Genomic DNA, 17,914 nt, shown 5'->3' with positions numbered 1-17,914 from the left:
TGGTGATCCTTTATTCTTAGTTATTCATTCATCTAAGGAGTTCATTCAAGGATTTTAAAAAGTGATTCAAAGAACAGAATTCCCAATTTTCAATATAGCCATGGGTTTATCGTTTAATTGGTTTCAAAAGCATTATTATGATTAAATAATGATTTTAAGATGAATTTCAATCCAATTTCATTAATAAATCATGATCCTCCTAATTTCTCAAATTGGTTTATAATGTGGGCTTGTGATCTTTACTCTATGTTGATTGAATTATGTTTCAATTATGTTGAATTTCATATTACTATTGTTGTTCATGTGAATTAAATATGAATTTTTTATGAGTTATAAATGAATATCAAGGTTTAGGGATTTGGTAAATTGATCTATATTCCTCTATTTTCTATAGACTTGATGAAGTAGTGTACCTAATGTGATCTTGAAACAATGATGTTTGAAGTATGATTTCATTTATATAATGGTACCTTTAATCATTGATGTCGAATTATGGGAATTGATCAATGAATGATCAAAGCTTGGAGGAATTATAAGATGGCCCTTTTCTCTCTACTTTTCTATAGAATTGCTAGATGTTTAGCCTTGTATAATATTATGTGGTATGGTTCACTTGTGGTGGTGGTGTTTAATTCTTTTAAATATATTTTAAATATATATATATATATGTGTGTGTGTGTGTGTGTGTGTGTGTGTGTGTGTGTCTGTGTGTGTGTGTTTGTGTTGATCATGTCCTTGAAGGTAAATTGTTGTAACATGAATGAGTGGTTATGATGATCACTATGTGAAGTAGCATGCCTAGTCTTCTATGCTAGTTTATGATATAGGTTGTATTTCTAATATTGTAATTTGCATGTGGATGATTATGTTAGGGTTATGTTTAGGTACTTCTATTTATTATGTAATGATGGTTAGGGACCCCTACCTATGTACACCTACATGATTGTTTGATTGACTAAGGTTAGGAGTCTTGGATGTAATGGGAAGTTATCTTGTCTCCTATGCTAGTATGTGGTGTGTGGTCTATAATTGAATGTGCATTTTTGTCTTATGAGGGTGGCTGCCTTAATATGATGTTGACAGTCATTACGTGATCATGTTGACCAGAATACACACACTTACACCAAATGCATGATTATAAGTAGTATAGGTTCATGTGTCTAATGAAAGGGTATTATCATATGCACTAATGTCTACTGCTATGCATGTAAAGTATATATCCATGAAGCATGAAATATATCTTAACTAGGATGCCTTGCTAGGTATACTAGTGTAGGAAATGCTAGGGGACATTGCTTATATTCCTAGGGTGATTACTCTATGTACATGAATATTAATGAATGATTAAGATATGAATTTTAAAGTATATAATATGATGAGTATGTATATGTGTAGTGTCTAAATCTGGTATGTGAAGGGTATATGTGTAGTGTCTAAATCTGGTATGTGAAGGGTATCCTCATATATGAACATGTATAGACATTAATGCATATAATGAATCATGTATGATAATATAGCAAAATAGGGTATCTTAAAAGGTCTTCTCAATTGTACTCTAAATTAGATATTACTAAAAGATATTATGTCCATGTGAAAGGTTTTATCAAATGATTTAGGTTGATGAAAGGTTAAGTTTAATCTATAACCTATAAGCTATGCATATGAGGAATTAATCTCCTAGAGCCTATTTTATGAAGTAAAGTTAATAAAGACTTAACAATAAAGGAAATTAAGCTTAGTACCTAGTGATTTGACAATGAGAGGTGTTGGCTTCTTTTCGAGGAATATTAACCATTAATTTCACATAAGGTTTTGAATTCCCTCAGAGGAACATTCACCTATGGTTCTACATGAGGTATTTTGTCCCCTTTGAGGTAAATTCACCCATGCTATCTCATGACATAAGGACTCCAATGTTGATGGGCATGAAGAGAGTCCAATACATATCTCTTAGTTCCATAACTATGATTCCCCACAAGACCTAGGTAGTGGATCCACCTAAAATGATAGAATGATGTTAGTGTTCTACCTTGGCAAGTAGAGCACCTCCTTTCAGTGTGACGTTCTACAACACACCGAATTCAATGTTTAGCTCAAATGGTCTTATTGTCGGTTAAGGCTAGGGTTTCCCTAATATAAAATGGACAATGGAAGTAAAATAATGGACCCTAAATAGGATAACCTAGGGGAAATTTTTTAGTATCGGTGAGGGTATGGGACATTACCTATGTCACATCTGGGGAGCACCCCTTAGAAGTAATATGGCATACTTGACCTCTTGGAGGTCTTATACAAGCTCATAGTTATCATTCGGCGCACTGTCATAGTAAATTTAGCAAAAAATTTAAAAATTTTCATAGCACATCATATGCTAGAAACATCATTCACATATATATATAAAATATCTCATTTTATACTTAGACTCTAAGTTTATTTTTTATCGTAGAATCAAAAACATTAGAGTACATTAGGGACACAACCATTAAAACATAATACATGGCTATATAATTCATAGAATTTTACATTAACTAAACATTAAGACATTCTTGGACTTAAGGATTCCTTTTGCTTGAGCATGGGAATCACATATCAAGCTTCTCAATCATATAAACATCCTTTAATCATCCATAACATACACTTTGTTTAAAAAGTAAAGAAGAATTGTATTAGTACAAGAATGACTGAGTATGGCAACCACGCAAAACCATGCATTTAAAAGGGACATTTTCTTGAAATTATACATCATGCATTTTTAAGTAAATTTTCATAAAAGATTTATAAAATAGAATTTATATTTTTCACATACTTCATATAAACATATTCAAAGGTCCAACATCATAGAAAATCACATATAAAATTTAAGTTTTTTTTTAGGTCACTTGTAAGACCCCCAAAATGAGTTTAGGGTGTATAGAGCCTAACATGTATGTATTAAGGTTATAAGGTCCTAAAATTAGTAATAATACTGTATTTAGGTAGTGTGTAATATTTGAGGTGATTTGGAAATCAAACGTCAGGGGACGACCAAGATGCTCGACTACTAGTCACTTATGTGCCTCATGTGTCTATACGTCCTTATATATTGTATTTCATGAGATTATTAAGACTTAAAGTGATTTGTAATGATGTTATAGGTATTATATGTAGTTTCATTAAGTTTGTAGGTTAAACGTACAATAAGTTCTTAGACATTCGAAAGTTAGCCCTTGAGACGTTTAAGAATGTCTTGGTGGGGCCTAGCATGTTTTGACGTGTTTTATGTGTGAATTTTTGGTGAAACTTGAATGGAAGGTACTCAAAATTTCAATGTGCTTATTAACATTGTAAACGTCTAGGACGACTTCTCAAGGGCCCCACCAAAGGGCCCAGAAGAAGGACACAAGGGCTATCGAGACACTGCCTTTGCAGTCTCAATCGTCTGAACAAAACGACACCCATATAGTTGACCAACAGACCTTTGGTGGGGTATAGTTTATGTAAACTAAGAATACAACAAGCTCCAATTGACGAAATCCATAGACGGTCCATCGATGGCCTTACTGGCAGTCAATAGTGCCCATCGTTGCAAGCGTGTGCATCACTGCTTGCACAGTGCTCATTAAAAGGGTGAATGGGAAATGTACCCCATGTCCTATCCTGACACTAATAGGTTTAATTATATATTTTTGGTTGTATATAAGTGATTAACAGCGTGATAAACCCATTCCCAATCACATACACAAAAATTAGTCTTTCCCTCCAAATCCAATTCTCCCTAGAAACCTCCATTGTTGGTAAAACTCAAGAACAGATTGGAGATAGGTTTTCCATGGATTAATAATAAATTTTTATAGGTTTTAAAATATACAAAGGTATGTTAATCCTTAATCTTTAAGTAACCTTTCAGTTGGAGAGTAGAATCTCAATGGTTTTCAAAGAAGCTTTGTGATAAGAGTTCTTCTTCTTCAATCTAGCCATGGGTTCTTTAAGAAAACGTTTCTTAATCATGATTAATTTATCTTAATTTATTGTTTTTATGTGATTTTTAATCCAATTGCATTATGAACCCATGTCCCTTCCCCAAAATCGATTTAGCCCTTGCCTGGCCATTTTGATCATGGCTTGTTAATGATTGAATTAGGATTCTCTTACGTTGAATTGTCAATATCTACTGCTATTTACATGAATTAATAATAATTTGATGATGAATAATCCATGAGGATCAGTATACGAATAATTGAACATGCATAGGTTAGAATTTTAGGAGTTCACTATAACATGGCCTTTTAATGGTTGAATTCGTTTATTCTGAGAGTCATATAGCTACTGTTTTAGGTTAATATCATGATTGAATTGTGGATAAGAATCTCTTATGATCAAAGTAATATAGGATGAATTGATTTAGTTTCTTCTAGTATATCGATTGATAATACTATGTGTGTGATGTAATCTCGATTTTAGGTTAGACGAAGCATGATTCCTTTTGATTAATGTTCTATTTATCTACTTCCTAACATGTATATTATTGTTAAAATATGATTTATAATCAATGATTTAGGGAATTAGTATTGTTTCCTGTTTTCTCTACTCTCTCTTGAATGATAGTTTAGTGTCTATGTTGGTATCTTGATCTTGTAAGGCTTTAAGCATGATTTTGTTATGTTACGTGTATTATTAGATACTTCTCTATATTGATGTTATTGATTAAATATGACCTATAATCTTGTAAGGGAAATTTTTTAATGTTATATGTCCTTCTACATTATAGCATGTTAATGATGTGTTGTTTTAGTTTGTAGCATGATCTTGTAGTAGCTTATGCATGACATTGTATACGCTTATTTTATGTAAGCTACTGTCCTATACTTCAATTATTTATGAAAGAGTAGTAATGGTCAATGAGGACCAAAGACTAAAGGATTAGTAAGAATTGCTCTACTCTTCTACTTCTCGACTTCATTATAGTTATTTTGATGAAGCCTTGTATGACATTGTGTAGTTTGGTCCACTTATGGTGGATGTGTTTACTTTATTGTTATTATATATGTGTTGACCACGGACTTGAAGGAAAATTGATGAATATATGAATGAGTGGTTATGATGATCGCCTTATGTGTAAATTGTGCCTAGTCTTCTACTTTAATTGTGAATCTATGTTATTTTACTTTTGTTATGAGCACGTAAATTTTAATGTTAAGATCATCTGTAGGTGCTACCATGAATGAATTATTAAGGATGGATGACCCCTACCCATGTATCTTTATGTGAAAGTGTGAATAGCTAAGGTGAGGAGTCTTGAATATAATGTGAAGATTGTCTTGCCTCCTATGCTAAATGGGGTTGTTTGGTGTATGTTTTGTTGTGCATTATGGTCTTAAGAGGTTGGATGACTAGAGATGTTATGAATATACATTATGTGATCATGTTGACAAATGTATACATACACTCACACATTATGCATTCTTAGAAGTAGTATAGGTCAAGGTGTCTCAATGAAAGGTAGTTCTCATATTCACTAGTGTCCACTACTATTCATGTTATGATGATGTATATGAAAGTATGATATGTGTTTCCTTAACTAGGATAACTTTATTGGTGTACTAATATGGGCAAGGGTATGGGACTTCGCTTATGCATTGCACATGTGTGCCTTGATAGGATAGTTTCTAGTTTTTGTTTCTATGTGTATGAATATAAATGTATGAACATGTGTGACTTAATGTGTTATGTTAAAGGTTTGATCACATAAAAGTATACACACATACATGAATAATTATCTAGTCAATAGAGTAACCTTGAGGTATTCTCAAGTGTATCGTAAACTAGATAGTGCTAATGATATATGATGTCCATATGAAAAAGTTTCTACCATGATTTAGGTTGATGAACTCTCATATATGATCTATGATCTAAGCATATGAGGGAATGAATCTCCTAAGCCTATATTTTATAAAGTAATTTTAATGAAGGCTTTTAGTAAAAGGGAAATGATGTTAGCACCGAGTGAACTTGAAGATGAGGGGTTTTCCTTCCTATTGTAGAAAAGTTTGTCACCGTAGTCCTCACGGGGGTGGATAGCCTCATGACCCAAAAGACTGTTAGAGTGATATTTCCTTTATTCCCCCAAGTTCAATAAACTATGCTTGGCACATAGGATCTAGCAATGTGATATCAACTAGAATGCTAGCATGTGTTAATGTTCTACCTTGACTAGGTAAGAACACCTTCTATTGGTGTAAGGCTCTACAACACTAAATTCCATGTTTAGCACCCATGGTATTAGTGTCGATTGAGGCTTTAGTTTCCCTAAATTAAAATTGTTAATGAATTAAATGACTAAGACCCTAACTAGGATGACCTAAAGTAGGTTACATAGGATAGGTGAAAGTAATGAACCCATCTAGACATTGCACAAGTAGCTCCTTAGGAATTTCTAGGAAGGTGTTCTAATGTGTATTGTTATTATTATATCTTTATGCATGGCAATGGTAGATTTTTTCTATACGTCATGAAGATGTGCATGGTATGAGTATATGTGATGAGTTCTTATTATTATATTCACTGTGTGGGTCTTAATGACTATATGATCAAGATTGTTGACATGAATGAATGATATTAACTTAATATGTCAACGTATGAATCGAATGACAAGGTTTGTGATCTCAAGATGGGTTTATTAAGTATGTATGGCTTTATGGGGATTCAGAAGTACATTGCACAAGTAGACAAAGATTGGGGTCATGAACAAGGTGTAATAGTGATGTATGTGAAGTTAAGTCATTATACGGGCAAAATGATGTAGCTTACTGTAAATCCAATAGAGTCTTGGCTTAAATGTGTCTATCATGTGCTATACTTCTATGATGAAATGTGATGACTTTTGTAGGTTGTATGTATGTTTTGTTTGTGTCCTACGTTGATGTATTTCACCAAGTATCACTAGGGGTTTACTTGGGAAGGTAATGAGTAAAAGGAAAGAAGTTCACTATGAAAGGAAAATACTCACTGTAAAGAAAAGCAACTCAATTACCCATGAACCCCTATCAAGTCAACAAGTGCAATGACCAAGTAAAGCCCCATGACCTTACTCAGTCAAGTAACCCAACAAGAATCATGACTAACATCCTACTTCACATAACATGGAATTTAGATATACATATCATCTTACTTTAACCATATAAACCAACACATATTCATAAGTGAACTAATAAACATATATTATCAACAATGTGCAAGTTCATCATATACATATCATGTAGCATTATAAGCATAATTGTACATAAGAACATCCTCCTAAGACTCCACTCAAGGATAACTAGTGCAATTCTTAGGTAGATTCCCATACCTCTACCTAGTCTAAGTAAGATCCCTTGGATTATCTTAGTTAGAGTTCAATCCTTTGGTTCATTTTACCTTTTGGGAACATCTTGCCCTAACCGACTTAGACCACATGAGCTAGTGTGGAATCCGGTGTCATAAAGAGCTACACCGAAGGAAGGCGGACTACTTGCCAAGGTTGTACCAACATATAAAACATAGCAACTACATGGATCGACTATATAGTATTCCTATGGGGGAAACATAGTTAATGAAATTGGAGATACAATTGGGACCCTCTTTATGCTACATGCATTGCAGTCTCCAATCTCAAGACTATATTAGTGATCCTACCATCCCTATGTTGGAAGGGACACTCCTCCAACTAGTTCACTGTGTGCTAAGCTAGAGTCACTTTTTGAAATATCTTTAAGCCTTTATTGTCAAGCATAGTGTAGTTTAGGTATTTATAGAATTATCATCATCATAGCTCAATAAGAACTGCATGAGTATAAGTCATTTCATTACAATTCATATAGGTGAGGTTAGCATATTAGCATTTCATATCATGATAAGGCACATTGGTAAGTCATTCACCCTCCTTAAACATTTACTTCTCAAGACAACACCTCACAATCATAATATAGACATTTCAATTAAACATCATACCACCTATCAATCCTAATACAAGGCAAACTTCAATATAACATCATGACTTAATCATAATTAACCACAATTTGAAGTAAAGGATTGTGATCATAAGACTTACCATATCTTATTCATAGTTCATCATCAAGGTATTACCAAAAACCCTTAATTCAACAATATCAGGTATACATTATCATAAATTGATAATCAACATGAGAACAAGTCTAGGAGAGTAACTACGTCACAATTCAATACTAGCTCAATTCACTTCCTAACCTAGATCATATTAACAAGAACTAGCATGAAAAACTATAAATCACCCTAAGTTATTCATGATTAATGTAACAACATCATCTAATAGAAATTCAAACAATAACCAAGTCAATTGAACCCATTTACAAACTAATTCATATCAAGATCAAACCTAGGGTTAAAGGTTAAGGGTCATCACTTACAAACTAGACCAAACCATCAAGATATATCATAATTAAGTTAGAATACGTCTTAATATATTCATATTATCCAAAAAAAATAAAAAAAATAATTCATAACATAATTTTCTAGGTCAAGAAGAACCCACATGAAAACTCAACTTTCGAAAATATTTTGAAGGAACCCTTTGAGGAAAGAGGTATCAATAGTGAATTAGATCTCATACATCAACGTTTGATGAATATTTAATAAAGAAATCGTCCTTTTAAATCCCCCAAATACCTCCCCTAGCTAGTCTTAAATGGTGTCTTCAATAGAGAGAGAAAGAAAAGAGAAGGAAGAGAGTTTTGTTTTGAGAGTTGTAATTAGACTAATTGAACTGGGGTCTTTATATGGGGGTTACTTAAGTTAATTAGCCTTTCCTAATCCCCTAACTAATGACATAATACCTTAATTAACTAATTGAAACTTAATTTAAAATGTGCAGGAAATTGCAGCACCACCGATGACACTATGATCGACGGATCATGGGTCTGTCGACAGACCACGCCTCCTCCGTGGTGCACATCCGTCATTCTTGTCAAAGAATTATGTAGGCGAGGGATCCAACAATTTTTCTATGTGTTGGTTGATGGTTGGCAACGATACCCCATCGATCAACACAAGAATCGTCGATGGCCTCTCGTCGTTGCACACTGCCCAGGCAGCGTTGACTCGAATATGCAAGGGTCCTCATCAAGGGACCTTTGGTTATACCTTGGGGAGCGTACCTGGATGTTTCAACCACTAATCGACTTAAAGACATGTTAGACACCCTTCCACCAATTTTCACCATTTTTCGACCCCTAAAAGCTTGTCAAATAGGCTTAGGCATGCTAGTACCTCCTAGAACTAGTTTTCGAACGTCAAGGACATTCTTTGACGTCTTGGTTTCTATACATCCTAAATGACTTATTAACATTAGAATAGTACTTAAATCATTGGATAGACCTTATAAAACTTAAGTTAGGCTTTAACACACGTCTTAGATTTTTGAAGTGTTACATTATCTCCCTTTAGAAACATTCGTCCTCGAATGACACTAAAAATCTTTAGAAGAAAGTAATAGACTCAAGACTTGCCGCCTAACCAACAACAATACATAGCAACATCAACAATATTTCTTATAAAAGGCAATTCAAACATCAATTACCACACCAAAGGCTCGACATTACATTATGAGGAATATCTTTCTCACAACAACAAAATGATCTAAACATGCTCTACATGAATCAATTATGCCAAAGTTCAACTTAACTACATGCTCCATATCATCTCATAAAGACTCATCATATCAAAATTCACAATATAGCTCATCATAGGGACCTACATAACAAGGACTCAACTTCCTTTCTTTCTGAATCTAATCGCCCCCTTTCATAGGAGAAACTTTCAAATACACCGTATCACCTTATTAAAACTCCTAATCCCTTCTCCTATGATCGGCATTAGACTTTTTGTGACTATATACCATTTGCAACCGGTTCCTTATGATATGAACTTTCTCCAATGTCTTGTAAATCAAATATGGAACAAGAATAGAAGGGTCTCCCACTTCAAACCATCTAATAGGAGATCTACACCTCCTATTATACAAGGCTTCATAGGGATCCATAGAAATGGAAGAACGAAAACTGTTATTATAAGCAAACTCCACCAAGGCAAATCAATAACACAGGACCTAAGAATTTCCTCAAGGGTTTAAATACTACGCTCCTCTTGACCATCCATTTGGGGATGAAAAGCGGTAATGAATTTCACCTTAGTACACAACCCTTCTTGGAATGACCTCTAAAACCTAGATGTAAATTGTGTACCCCGATCCGATATGATGGATAACGAAATACCATGGCGACACACAATCTCATCTATGAAGATCCTAGCGTAATCTTCCACTGAATAAGTAGACTTTATGGGAATAAAATGAGAGGACTTGGTCAATTTATCCACAACCACCCATATAGAGTCATATTGTCTTTGAGTCCGATCTAAACCCGCTACAAAATCCATATTTATGTCTTTCCACTTCAAAGTAGGAACTTGGATTTCCTGTTGCAATCCACCTGGCTTTTGGTGTTCGGCTTTTGCTTGTCGGCAATTTGAACACTTAGCAACAAACTTCGCTCTGTCCTTCTTCAAACCTTCCGACCATAATACTTGGCTAAGGTCATGGTATATTTTTGTTGAAACCGGATGAATGGAGTAGCGGGACCCATGAGCTTCCTTAAGGATCCGGTTCCTCAACTCATCTACCATGGGAAACACATAATCTTCCTTGGTACCTCAAAATACCACCCCCTAAGAAGAATGCCTCATTAAGATTCCCAAGGACCGATTCCTTCAACTCCATCAATGATTCATCAAGGTGTTGTTAGGACTCACCTCAACAATCAATGATGACTCGGAGTTATGATGACCATGAATCCACCATTCAAACAATCTTCTAACCTCACACCCAATCTAGACAACCTATGAGCATCCTTCACTAGGTGTTTCTTGGCTTCATTTATGTGAGATACACTACCCATAGTCATACGACTTAGAGCATTCGCAATCACATTGGCCTTGCCGGGGTGATAGAGACACTCATGTCGTAATCTTTCAAAAACTAAAAGTTTATCTTTCAAAAACTAAAAGTTTTTTGGAGAAGATTTTGCAACATTGAAAAATTTTATTAAAGTTTTTGAAAAAAAAATTAATTTAGGGAGTCGTCATTTAATCTTTGAGGAAATATTAAGAAAACCATTAAAAAAGGAATTTATAAGAAAATATTTAAACAAAATCAGATTTTTGGGTAAGGGTTCAACTAATTCTCTAAGAAAGGGTTTAGGAACCTTAATGAATCCGCGAACACACGATTGACCGATGAATTTTAAAAGCTTGGCTACTTTTCTAAGAAAATATAAATTACTTAAAGAATCTTATGTTTTTATTTTTATTATTTTTTTAAAAAAAAATTAAAAATCTTTTGATACATGTGCATCGTATTATCCCAAATAATGAAATAGTTCAAATATTAGTGTCCTAAAATAAAATTTAAACCTAACAATTTACCCCAGTCAAGTTTTTGTGTTAAATAATCAACTAAATCACATGGATAGGATTTCAAAAGATAAATGCTAACTATGAAAGAATACGGATAATTCGCAATTTAGTCTTAAAGCTTAAATTGCCTAACTTAAAAGAGTTTGAAATTTGATAACTTAGCAAAACGAAATAGAAAAACTTTTCCAAGGATTCATCCAAGTGGACAAAAAATAAAATGTTGAAAGTTAGTGATTACCAATATATATTAACAAATACAATTTTAAAAAAAAAACTATAAAATAAAGTAATGGGATGAAAAAGACATTTTTGTCCCCTTTCTGGTTCCTGTCGCTGCTGCTACTTGTTCAAGTAGGACTTATTTAAAACCAGAAATTCCAATTTTAGTCCCCTCGAGACTGCTGCAATAATAAAATTGGATTCTTGAATCCAAAATTCAATTTTCGACTACTTGAATTGTTATTACTACGCCACTTAGTTGTTGCCATTGATTTGGGTTTTAACCCATTAATTAATGCTTCCCTTTCATGACTTGAATGGAGGTCAACTTGAAGAAGAGGGAAATGCGATAGAGGGTAGTCCTTCAGACTCATTCGAAAGCCACATACCACAAACAAAGGAAAGAAAATAAAGAAAAGGAAGTAAATTAGCAAAGTGAACAAATTTTAGATAATTGAGGAAAGCACATATCTTATTCGACTTTAAGCACAAAAATCAAACAAAGCTTGTATTTTCATTAAATTTTAACTTAAAATGAACAATCTCAATTATGGAGAGCTTATCACGTAATACTTGCAAGAAGGTTGTAGCAAAGACTTACGGCATGTAGTCTTCAACTAGCAGGTATAAAAATTAATGATGGAAAGAGAACAATTCATATAATATATAAAGAGATTCAAACAAATATCACGCCAAGACCAAACTCGACACCACTCATGGATGTATACGAACTCCAATCCCTTTTAGACGCATAATTTGAACATTTTAAAGTCAAATAAGATTAATTAACATGTATAATCTTAGTTAAACTAAAGGTAGTAAAAAGAACATATCATACTGAGGACTTCAAAATAATTTAGATTAACATTCTTATGGACATTGAAATTTATTTTTTATAGAGATAAATCAAGTGATATGCCAAACAAAATGAAGGCAACACTTACAGGAATTAAAACCAAATCCTAAGGGGTTAACTGAAAGTAAATTAGATAATGATAATTCATTCTATACCTAATTAGACGTACCTGTCATTGGCATAAAATGTAGTCACGCTAGGATTTGACCAAACTCAAACTTCAAGCCTTTATCAACAACAAAACGAGAAGAGAAAAAAAACTAAAATATCAAGCATGGTCAAAAGATAATCCAACATACTACTTCCAGCAGGAAAAGAAGTATAGAACAGACATGCTAGAATTCAAATTTAGTTAAGTTAAAACGAGAAAAGAAAATGATTAAGTGATTAAATACACACTAATAAGCTCATTGGAAAACACTTCAAAAAGGAAAACAACAAATAGATAAATGAAAAGTCCATCCTAACAACAACTAATCTTCTAGAAACAAATTCGAACATCAAAATGATATAAAGGGAAACTTAAAGCTAACTAAAAGGTTAAGAAATTGCAGGTCAGATCAACCTCATAAACCAAAAGCTAAGCAAGTTATCGAAATTCATTTTTTATAAAATAAGTTGCACAACACTAAGCTACTTAAGCATATTGGAAAGGATTAGAATGCAAAGTTTAGATGACCAAAGCTGAATTGATTAGTGAGACCTAAGACTCGAAATAGAGACAACATATCGAAAAGTAAAGGTATGGAAATATCAGATTACTGGAAAGCATCTTAAAATCAATTAACAGGCAAACCGACAACCATTTTCATTCTTAGTATCAAAGAAACACTCCTTGTGAGGAAACAAATATTAGGGACAACAATAAAAGAAAGACAACCATAACAACTGCGAAGTAACAACCATACGAATCCAAACAGCTCCTTAAATTAAATTTTGTTCTAAAACAAATTCCTTCACGGTCGTGGAAAAAATAGGAAACCAAGTTAATGCTTGTAAAACAGGTTCAAGCTATTAACAGAAGGAAGAGGTGGTAGTAGAAAAAACTTCTTAGTTCAGAAAACAACATCTCAACGGTGATATGGTATAACTACATAACACATTTCAGAAGCTTACCCACCTAAAATATATTACTACATGACTCGGTTATATATATTTTTATCGTAATTAAAAAGAAGACCATAAACGAGTGAAAGAGAGGAAAATAGTTTTGACTTGAGCTAGGCTAAATCTAACCACAAGAATGACAAATAGTTGCCAGAACTAAAATTTGAACAGATCATTCTATGATAACAAAGAAAAGTTAAATGAAGTAACTATAATATGGTCATTCAAACTATATAATTATTTAGCAGAAAACACGTTTTAGAATTTAAGAAGTTCATCATAACATTTAGTCTAAATAGACTCGAAGTAGTGAAATACACAATATACTATTCTAAATGCATGTATCAATCGAAAACAATGGAGAGAAACCAACAAATACATAATAAGGATTTTAAAGTCAATGAAAACAACAGTAACTAGAAGCATATGTAAAATTTATGAACTCTACTAAGTAAAAGAATCATATTCACATCTCTGAATTGCAAGAAAACAATCAATGGAGCAAAATACAAAATAAACTCATTTGGAGTTGACTAATTTAAGTGAACATGACAATGAAAAATGTTACTGTAATTCACACAAACATCACCCCAATCTTAACTAAACACATTTAATCCTTAAAGATAACAAACTAGAACAAATAACAATTCCAAAATGCAACAAAAAGAAGGACTAAAAAAACAGAAGCAAGAACATTACCTGAATTTGGGCAGCAATCCAAAATGACGAGTGAAGAAGAATCCGCCTTTTCAACTCGAAAAGCCACAAAATACTTTAAAATTTTGAACTATGGAACCAAGAATTCCCACAATTTTATGGGTACTCTTTGGTCTCCAGAGATCATCCTTTTTTTCTCAACATTGAATAAAGAGGGCTTATATAGAAACACAAAAATCCCAAAAATCTGAGAATATTTCAATGTGGGAGGAACAAAAATTTGAAAATTTCTTAATGGATAAGGTTCTAGTGAGCTGGAACTGTACCAATTCAAACGAAATTGAGTGGAGGATTGTTTGATTCCAAGAGAAGGAGGAAGGGCACCTGAGATGCAAACACATGACTTCGTTTGTACGATTGGCATATGAAAAGGATAAGGGGGGAAGAAGAGAAGAACACAGGTCTGGGTTGGGTTCGCTGAAACTCGAGTTTGCAGTGCTTTGATCTAAGAAGATGAGTTTGTCGGGTCGGGTTTTTTTTTTGTATTGCTATAATGTATTCGTTGGGTTCTATCTCAGATTATTTCGTGGGCTGTGGGAAAAGGCTGCTGGAAGTGGGATAAAGGAAGAAAAGGGTTGTAATGGGGTATAATTGTTTTGGGCCAAAAATAGGTCTTTTGGACTCATCAAGTTAAGGGTGCAATTGGACATCAAAAGGAGAAGATCTCTTGGTCTATATTTAATCAAATCGAATTGTTTTAGTTCAAATTTGATAAAATGGAAACGAGATAAATTATAAATATAATTGATTTTTTGAGCTTATTAACTTCGAGAACATAAAATAATTATTTTAAACAGAAATACTTTATTAAATTGTGATTAGTTTTAAAGGAAATAAGATACGTATTTAATCGAAACTCTTTTTTTGGCAAACATGACTGTCTAAATATTTGTTTTAAAAAAATTAAAAACTACATAACTATATATAGTTTAAAATAAATTGAGACATATTTTCAAGAAAAAAATTACATTGAAAAATGATTTCAACTGTATCTTTTTGATTTTTTCAAAATAATTTCAAATTGTTTGAAATTTAAGAATCTTAAATATTAATTAAATAGTGGAGGGCCAAATTGGGCATCGACAAATACCCTTGTTTGTTTAGGAATGAAAGATATTCGAGGCAAACGAAATTGACAAATCCAATTTTGTCCGACCACTAATTAATATTTTCTGAAAAGGACATGGTAAAGAATCTGAGGAAATATAGTCGAGCTCTAGTATTGAGTTTCCTACTTATCTCTGGTCATATGATAATTCAAGCCACCAGCAGTTCAGTAGACGCTTGATTAACGCAAAATTTAGAAAGAATTCAAAATTTATTTCGGTGTCGCAGTATGGAGACACCGAAAAGCTCAAATATTGAGTAATGACATAATTGTTGGAGAATAGTCGTGTTTTCAACATTGAGCCCGCCTACATATCCCTAAACTGAGTAAATAAAAGTTTCCGTAGTTCGACTAAATCGGTTGAAAAGGAAATCTCATATGCGGATTTAACCTTTATCTTAAGGATAAGTGACAAATGAGTTGAGCATGCAAAAGAGGCTTACAAAGCTCTAGGCATATTGTCACTATAATTTTAAAATTTGCCTTCGGTGATAGTTGAAATTTTCACCAAAGGCAAAACAGAAACTAATAAACCCAAGAAACTACCCACATGTCATAGGATAGGGGTCTGGTTTGACTTTGATGGAAGTCTTTCCTCAACTCTTTAGACTATGCCCTAGTTTGCTTCTTCGAAAAAGTTCCACGTTGTGCATCGTCCATTTTGACGTAGTCCACAATGTGTAATGGAAAGTCTGGAAAAAGTTTTCAGTGAAAAATGTAACACAAATTCAAATATATTTTTTGCAAACCTAGTATAACATGTCTTACAGAAGGAGATGACGATCCAATTTCAAGTGTATTCTCTTAAAGGCAGTGGTGATTCAAAATGATGTGTCAATTTAAACGATGTGATGATTCAATAATAACATATAATGTGTCACTTCTAAGGAGATGACACTCCAATAATAATTTTAACATTTCATGTTGAAGGAAGTGACACTCCGATGATAATTTTAACGTATCATGTTGAAGGAAGTGACACTCCGATAATAATTTTAACGTGTCACATTGAAGGAAGTGACGCTCCAACAGTAAATTAACGTGCCGCTTTGAAGGAAGTGACTCTCCCATAATGATTTGACATGTCACGTTAAAGGAAGTGACTCTCCAATAATAATTTAACATGTCACGTTGAGGGAAGTGACTCTCCAATGATAATTTTAACGTGTCACATTGAAGGAAGTGACGCTCCAGTAGTAAATTAACACGTCACGTTGAAGGAAGCAACTCTCCAATAATAATTTAACGTGTCACGTTGAAGGAAGTAACTCTCCAATAATAATTTAAAGTGTTATGTTGAAGGAAGTGACTTTCCAACAATAATTTAACGTGTCACATTGAAGGAAGTGACTCTCCAATGATAATTTAACGTGTCATGTTGAAGGAAGTGACTCTCCAATAATAATTTAATGTGTCATGTTATAGGAAGTGACGCTCCAATAGTAAATTAACGTGTCACGTTGAAGGAAGTGATGCTCCAATAATAATTTAATGTGTCACGTTAAAATAAGTGACTCTCCATTAATAATACCCTATGATAGAACGAATTTCAAAATAGAGGGTATGGTTATAACATGGTAATTTAATTAGATCCCTGTAATTTGCGAAACCGACAACATCTCTGCTTGTCATTAGAACATTGTTGTCCCTATGCTCATTGAAAATTTGTTATATAAGAACAAATAAATTAACAAATGTCAAGACTTTTAAAACCATAATGAAATCTGATCGCAACAGAGAATACGGGATTTTGGAAGAAGGTTTGAAAACTTATAATGCTGAAGGAGGCGTTAATAAACTATTAGGGATTTCAAATAACATGTGTCCCTACTTTAAATGTGGAATCTCTTATAAAGAGAAGATTGGTTTGACAAGGAAATTTTTTGAAACTTGAAGTTGAATGGTAGATTTTGAAAACTTTGAACCATTTCAAAAAGTTTCCCTTGTTTCCAGTCCAATGGTACTTAACTGAAATAATTTACAAAAATGAAGAATGATTGATTCAAAAACATGCCCTAGTTTCCTCTAGGGTTTGTAATTTAAAACAATAGAAAGACCGAATCCTTATATAGGATTGCCTATGTATCTTGTAGGAAAAATAAATCAGGTCTAGCGTAGTTCGAACCTGAAACTTAACTGAATTTAAAAAGAATAAAATCTTTGTCAGAGAAAAGACAGAGGATTAGAAATAATTGAGGCCAAAACCCATTAACATAAAAATATAGGAGAAGGGGGCTTGATGTATTGGATCTTCAATGTTGAGAGTTCTTCATAATAACAGTTTTGAATAAGGACTAGTGTGTGTCCTTTGTCGTGTATCTGATCTTTCAAAAATCAAAAAGATCTCTTGAAATTTTGACTAAAATTTTGACGACACCTGCAAATATCATATGTAATTAGTTCTAAAAAATTACCAAAGTAAAAGATAAGTTTTCAAATAATGTTTT

At 33.1% G+C, this 17,914-nt stretch overlaps 1 long non-coding RNA gene across 1 annotated transcript; it reads right to left on the bottom strand.

Moving 5' to 3' along the window:
* Window positions 1–11,867: 11,867 nt before the first annotated feature.
* Window positions 11,868–14,854, bottom strand: LOC138338217 (uncharacterized). The gene is made up of 2 exons (XR_011211645.1): window positions 14,342–14,854; window positions 11,868–12,761 (listed from the first exon to the last, which is right to left on the bottom strand). It is a non-coding gene; the product is annotated as an uncharacterized lncRNA (long non-coding RNA).
* Window positions 14,855–17,914: the final 3,060 nt, after the last annotated feature.

This window comes from Solanum lycopersicum, chromosome 9 (assembly GCF_036512215.1).
Source record: "Solanum lycopersicum chromosome 9, SLM_r2.1".
Lineage (NCBI taxonomy): Eukaryota > Viridiplantae > Streptophyta > Magnoliopsida > Solanales > Solanaceae > Solanum > Solanum lycopersicum.
Note: the sequence above shows the minus strand (reverse complement) of the source record. Positions and strands in the feature narration are given on the sequence as shown.